Here is an 8,055-nt window from a genome sequence, read left to right on the forward strand (position 1 = left end):
TGAAGAAGAGAAAAACCCAACCAAGGCGAAAGCTGATTATCGCTTCTTCCTCAAGCGAATCTGAGGGAGAGGGTTTTGATTCTGACGGATCTCCTCGTGGTAACACTCCACCACGTTCGCCTACACCAGAGATTCACATTTCCACTTCTCCAATTTCTTTTCCACCAATTACTATTCCTATTTCCATTCCCCCCCATAACCTCCACCACTCAAATACCATCCACCTCCATCCCAGTACCCCCACCCATCTTTACCGAAGCAACCACCACCACTGCAGACATAAGAACCAACGTATCTGATACAGGGGTTCATACTGATGCACCCAAATCCACCTCAGCACCCGAACCCACACCAACTACCAAACATACCACCCAACCCGAACCTACTACAACTATTGAGCCTCCACCCTCACCACCACCCTCACCTCAGGCAGCAGAGGACGAAGAACCATTCCTCGGCGGAGAGGACATGACCTTCGATTCGGTCTACTATAGTCCATTTCAAGTTCAGAGTGACGATGATGACGATGCTCCTATCACAAAGAAGCATCTCAAAGAGCTTCACGATAAAATCGATTCGCTCATCGCCTCATCTTCTACATCCCTGTCCTCCATCTCTGAAGTTGCCATACAGAAAATTGTTGTTGCTTTTTCCAAAGCTCATCAAGTTTCTCTTGATTCCGCCACTGCAGCCATTGATGCCTCAACCAAATCCTGTGAGGCAGCGACCGAAAAAGTCGATAAACTATTCACTGATGCTTCTTCCTTGTTACAATCTTTACAGGAATCTGCTGAAGCTGCCAAAACAAAGCTGGAACTCATTATCAACCAGTTGGCTACATCAGTTGCATCAGAGTTGAAGTCGTTCGCTTCTCTTCGTCAAACTCTTTCTGATGAAAACTCCGCCTTCAAAACAACCATTGAGGAATGCATCTCCAATCTTCAAGAAGCCTTAGCTGCTGAGAACTCCCTCATGGATGCTCTTGCAAGGAAGACTACCACTCTTAAGGTCAAGAGTATTCAACTCTCCAACTCACAAAAGGAGATTGAGTCTCTTCGATCTGAACGAGAGATAATTTCTTCGTGTGTTTCGGATGTCCACTCAGCTATATCCAACATCCTGGAAGCACATGACCTGATAATCAACTATTCTGTCAGGCGAACTCTTGCAGAAAAGCTTGCTCCTGCCTTCTCTCTACTAAGCAAGATTGAAGGGCTCCTTGATTTCGTGTCCATTCCGAAACAAGGGGGAGAAAAAGAGAATGTGTCTCAACCGCCTCCTACTTCAACAGCAACACATACAACCAAACCTCCCCCTACAGGTCAAGCCTCAGGTTCCGGTGTGAAAGACAAGGGCAAGAAAATTGCTGAGGAGAACGACGATGATGATAAGGAGACAATTGCTGACCTTTTAAAGAGACAGGGTCGAGATAAAGATGCAGACATCAGTGCTCGTGTAGCTAGAGAGGCTGAAGAAGCCGAAAGAAGACAAAAAGAAGCTCATGACCTTCTCGAGAGCAGGAAAAGTATTTTTCCTGCTTGGACTCTTGAGAAGCTACTGAAAGAAGCCATCGAAACACCCAGCATCTTGTGGCTAGAACCGGTCATCTCTCTTGATCGTGATAATACTGTCAATTCTCAGTTCGACATGCCACTAACCCGAAAGGCATTTGTATTCCATGCCTTTGACAACGTTGCTGAGTTCCCTCATCCTCATCCAAAGGTCGATAGGGACTTAGTCGAATTCTATCTGAGGGCCACTCAACCACAATACCAAACATGGAGCGCTCAGAAGATTATCAATGTTCGGGTTCTAAAGCCGTACAATGAAGGAAACTTCACTAACGTTCGGTTTAAGGTTCTAAGGGGATCTGCTAAGACCGAACATGCCATCTCGCTTACTGATCTTCCCAACTTGAATCCACATGACTGGATCATCTTGGACAACATCCTTCTTACTAATGAAGCAGAATATGGTCCGATCATCGACCACATCAAGAGGATGCTTGTTTGTTACATTATGGAAGTCGCCAAGATGGATCAGGAGATAGCGACCGTATTCAAGAAAAAGCCTACCATATCTCCTATTGGCTCAGCAAGTGACCTAAACATGATGCAGATGGGGAAGATAGACCCGAAGAGAAACTCTGTTATGTTTACCAGAAACGAAGGCCAAAAATGTATTTTCGCTTTGGCAGACAAACATCTCTATACAACTGCATGTCTGGAACATGTCTTAGGGATCATCCATCGGTGCAAGCAGAACACAGCGGATGACAAGAAGTACTTTGACGACATGATTCAATGGTACATTCGCTTCAGACAGACTATCCTTGCGCTTATCTCGCGTCTCTTTGATACAACCAAGAAAGTTCCTGCTGCTGGTCCAAGCAAGAAGAAATGATAGTCTCGCTCCAAATTGACGCAAAGGGGGAGATTGTTAGGTCCAGTATTGTGTTGCGTCTATTGGGCTCGTTAGCTAGTCCAATGTTTATCTCTGGTATGGGCATGTCCATCCGTGAGTTTTATGTAGGGTTTATTATAAATAGATGCTTGCATGCATCCTAGAAAAAAAAGAGGATTAGAAACGATTAGATAAGTATTTTCAAGCATATTCATCGTTCTTGTTTTGTAACCCTAGAATCCTCTACAGCGGAAGTTCTTAGTCGAGCTCTACTGAGGATTGAGTAATTCAATCATTCGACTCATTGTGATCCATACTTGTGTTTTATTTCACTGCTTTTTGTGTTCTTTATTTACCTGTTACAAAGATCTAATCGATCAAAAGAGTTTTTATAACTCATCATAAATGATAGAGAATAAAATCCCATGCATTTTTCTAAGCCAAATGGGGAGTTTAGGGCACCATTTATCCCCGTTATAGGAGTTTACGGCCTAGGTACCCATTCATGAGGGGTTTATGGCCGTGAACTCTCTATGGAGTTGTTTTAATCAAGTTTAAGGTCCCTAACGTGTTCGTGGTCGATTCTAGAATTTAATCTAAGGCTAATGAGGTGTTTAAGTGGCTTTTAAGCACTCAAATATGAGTTTACTCCCCATGAAGAGGAGTTTATGGCCCAAGCCTATTCTTGGGCAGTAAACTCATGTTAACTCCCCAAAATGCTAGTTTAAGGTGTTTTAAGTCCGATTCCATAAGCCTACAAGTCATATCTAAGCCTTAGGGGCAATTTGGAGGGTTTTTGGGGCTTAAAACCCCATTAAATGGTGTTCACGGTCCAAGAGTGTTCTTGGGCCGTAAACACATAATTTTGTCCCTATTTTATTTCTTAAACTCGAATTTTCATGTTAGATAGGCTATACAACGAGTTAGGATAGTTTACTCACTTGTTTGGGGCTCGAAACGGACGATTTTTGGCTCGAAATTAAGTTGTAGAGAGAGAGAGAGAGAGAGAGTGGAGAGAGGGTGAAAAGGGTGGAATTGAAGTCCACTCCCCCTTATATAGGGGTTGAGCTTGGGGCTCAATGGAAATCTACCCGATACTGCCGTTAAACGGGGCTTTTTGGTCGCACCCGATTAAACGGTCAAATTTTGACTTGGTTGAAACTAAACATTTTTAAGGGCATTTTGTGGGTGTTTCTAATTTATTTCAACCCTTACCAAGTCATTATAAATGTCCCAAAAGAATTAACCAGTCCAAGAGTTAACGGACAGTTAAATAAAACGAGGCTTATTAACGGAAAAGGGGTTAAAAAATGACGGAATAAATTTCGGGTTGTCACATCATCCCCTCGTTAGAGGGAATTTCGTCCCGAAATTCAGGTTTAGGCAAGGAAGTAGGTATGAATAACCGAGTAGAGGCAGGAGGGCACTTCCTATTCGGTTTGTCCTCGCACTCCCAAGTGAACTCTGGTCTGTGTTTGTCATTCCAACAAACCTTCACCTACAGGATGCAGATTCCGTCTCGTGTAGTTAACGATTTCCTATAGGTATGTCTACGAAGTTAAGGTTCTCAATGGTTTCTATCAAGATGAGTGGGATACGAAGGGTGACGTCGGGCAAACACTTATCAAGTCTAAGGAGTGGATCGATCTGAGGTAAAACTTATGGAATATCCGAAAGTAGTAGTGGTCAGACGAGGGTTGGACCAATCTCCGTAAAGGATCTCGGATGGTCCTAAGCTCTCGGAAGGATAGAGCTTCTCAGTACTTAGAACATAGTGTACTTCTATGGCAAGATCATCACTGGCATGATCGCCATTCCGAAGTTCCTAACGTTCTCTCTCATACTGGATGTGTAGTCCTTCAGGTTGGTTCTTAGGAAGCTCGGGTTGTCCTTTGTTTCGTGTTTCCTATCAATTGGGTTTCAGAGACTTTCTAGATCATCGGATGGGTTGCGCGTCTACGGGTATCTGTTTGCTGTAGAGAGTCTATCTTATTCTTGTGCAAAATGAATATGCACTTCTGATTCTTGAGATATTTCTAGCGGAAACTCTCAAGGTCCGGGAGATAGGGTTTCACCAGACGAGTGTTGGACTATCTCAGGAGGTGGTTCTACTATCTCTGCGTGAGATAGTATTCGTGGAACACCTAGTAGTCCAATGAATCTCTAAGACGTCGGTTTATTTTAGTGCGGAAAGCGACTGCTCTTGTATAACTCATCGACTGACACCTAGACTGGTGTCAAGTTTATAATTCCTTTGGGATCTGGGTTATAAGACTTAAAGCCACTACTTTCGCACTTTGATCAAGTATACATGGCTGCGGAGGTTATCCTATGGTTCTCGGTATTCTAGTGTTCGCTTCGGAGAATGCAGTCTATCGTCTACAGGGCGACGGTGACTTCCTCCATGCGAGAGGGCGGAGGATCCTAGGCACTACTTGTCTGTAACGGGGTGGAAGAAGTGCCTGAGTAGTGCGAACATCTTCAGCAACTACTCTTCCGAAGGTTCTGAGCTTTCTCGGTTTACGTCAATCTAGTGAGTATAAGGTTCCATCACTCGGAACTTTAATCTTCTCATCCACTCTTCTCAGAGTTTAATTTATCGCAACTCTCGGATTTCCGGGATATCCGTTGTGATGCTTAATTCGGGGGATTAAGCGCGAATGGATGGTCGTAGTCAATGTCCTTGACTCTTACGACTCGGGTTTCTTTATCAACCGAGGGTGTTAGCTACTATGTTGGCTTAACCGGAATGACAACAAACTTCGTACTTGTGGTCATTATAGTAGCTCAATCCATAGGGTTTCTCTTGACTCTAGCTCCCGTTCCATGGGATAGGATGAAGGGTCTTTCTAGGGAATCTACGAGGTATGCTTCGGGTGGTTATCGTCTTCTGGAATGCCTGCAGTGTCCTTCACTTCGGTTTCTATCTGTCTAAGGAGGGTTGGTTAACAGCGCGCGGTACCCTTCTCCTGGGTACTTCGGAAGGTTTGAAATAAAAGTGAAGACTGACGGATCGCATTAGTTTTTATTATTCTTATTTTGTTTAGGTTCGGAAGAACCTTTATTTGCCGAAAGGGCTATGGAGAAAGTTCTTTTTACACAGCACTAAGGATTTACACATGCTCGCACGAAGTCAAACCATGATTGATAGAGGCGTCGAAGTTGGCACACTTCGACATGATATAAAATGAGGGTCAATAGAGTCATGTGCCGAACGGGCACACAAGTTCTAGGCGTCTTGGGTTTCGTCCCGTGTATCACTACCGCGGATACTTGGACCGATAGAGTCGACGCGGAACTATAGAGGGTCCTGAGTGTTTTCTGAATAGAGTACCTTTTTATGGATGGATTCTCACGAGGCATTTCTATAATCGCCTCACATATACTAGTCATGCATAATTAAGATGGGGACGACTGTTGACTGAGCGACTCCGTCTTAAATCCACAACCAAACGAGGAACAGGAAATGAGGCGGCCTTCACTCACTCTAGGTCTATCCATCTCAATTATACATGGCCGTAACGTATATATTTAGCCATTATACTTTTACCTAATGAATTTTAAATTTCATAAGAGTGCTGCGACTTTCGCCTTAACGGGGAAATAATTACATTTAGAATTAGTCTTTTTATGTTCTCAGTTAGTTATCTGAGATTGAGAGACGTACTAAAATCTACCAGGTTCCTTGATGCTTCTCCCTCAGCATTAGAGTCAGACTCCTCCTAAGTCTTTGTTGTTCCCTTCGGTTGGACAGTCCTTCTTGAAGTGTCCAATCTCACCACATAGGTGGCAAACTGTATTGGTCGCCGCCTTGGTGGTTGATGCAATGAACTCAACCGGGGTTCTGCAGACACGAGCAGTATGCCCTAACAGGTGGCACCTAACACAATAGAGCTCTCGGCATACACCATGATGATGGTAGCTACACTTGCTATAGTGGGGAAGGTTTCCTAGGTATGGTCTCCTAGACGTTGGGATGGAAGGGTTGGCAGGGATATTGACTGCCTCAGCTCGTTGCCTTTCGGAAGGTCCTTGAGCCGAGGTACTTCCTTCCTCGATCTTGAGTTTTCTCTTCAGTGGATTTGGTTGAGGTTCTTGGGTGGCTGGGTATACAGAGGTTGGTTGTTGCTGTTCATTACTAGGATCGGAATTTCCGATAGGGCTCTTGCTAACATTGGCGTTGTTAGCATTCAGGTGAGCCATGACAGCTGCTACGGCTGCTGAGACTGCAGCTTGGAACGTAGCTTCATCGAATAGGAGAGTAGGTTTCTTGCTTGCGGACTGGTTACGCTTCTTCGGAGGCATGGTTTTCCTACACGGAAAAGAACACGAGCTGATGAGAGGCGATGGTTAACCCTGGACGTATCTATCCTTATTATGTTAGGCCTAAATTTTTCCCGTGCTTCGGGTATTGGTTTTCTGAGTGTCGACCTACATCCCTATGATGTAGTCCTGGTATGCAAGGTAGGAGTGGGAGTATAGGGAAAAAGCCATAAGATGCGAGTCGTTCCTACTAAGTTACCTTTATACTGGGAAAGGTTTCACTCTCCGGCCTGGAAAGTTTTGGGAACAGTTCGGAACGAAGACCGCTGAAAGAAAGGCTCATGAAGACTTATGGCTAACAACCTCAATAGAGGTGTGGGGATTCGCTCTAAACGTGTTACTGGGAACGGGAAAAGGCGATTTACCTAACACATTTCATGAGTAGTGTAACCACTAACTCACTAAATTGTATTATTTTATGGGTGTATTAGTGTGACAAACACGAGGAAAAGACACTTCTCGGGTTCCATGTACTGGCTCCCTCTGTCTTTCTCGTATTCCCGACCAGGACCGGCGTTGGTTTCCTTCGGGTGGTTACCTAGGGTTCTTTCCTCGTATGGACATATTGAATCTCTACTCCGCCTTACTTCCGAATCCGACTCGGGGTGTCATCACTTCATGATGGATGACTGGAAATCTCGGAAGTTTAGGCGACTTTCTTCACCGATGTCCCTAAAAGATATAGGCACTTGGTGAATTCAATAGTCTCGACATAGTTCATTCATTTCCGAACCATAAATCTTCTCAATGAACTTCTTCGGGGTCGGAATCAACTCTTCTGTCGAGCACTGAAGTGGGTAGGGTTTTCTACAGGGTTCGTGCGAGAATGGAAATGTCTAAAGAATCCTAAGAGATTATTAACATTTCACCGGGTGATCTATATTGAGTCCTGCTACAATTACATAGGGTATACAAATCATATATAACTTAGATCCGATAGGCCTTCGAATATGTGATACTACTCGGTATCCACATCCAAACAAGGAAAAGGATGTAGAGCGAAACCACACATTCTTAGCCTATGGGATCCTTATTATATATAACCTTGGGAGTATACTCTCTATAATTGTAGGTATATCAATAAGGATCTTTTTAGTTCTTCACACAAGGTTAGTTATGGATCCTAAAATACCCCTATGGTATTTTAATTCTTGTTTGTTTCTTATCTTTTAAATGTGATTCTAGGATTAATGTGAGTCTTTTAGTATTACAAAATACTCCTATAGTATTTTAAACTTTATGTTTGGCTCTAGCATTCCTAGTTGGTAAGTTTCAGACCTGTTGCAACACCACTATCACTCCCAAGCACACATTCATCGCATCTCGAAT

The sequence above is a fragment of the Lactuca serriola genome, chromosome 8 (genome assembly GCF_051521515.1).
Source record: "Lactuca serriola cultivar US96UC23 chromosome 8, Lser_US96UC23_V15, whole genome shotgun sequence".
Lineage (NCBI taxonomy): Eukaryota > Viridiplantae > Streptophyta > Magnoliopsida > Asterales > Asteraceae > Lactuca > Lactuca serriola.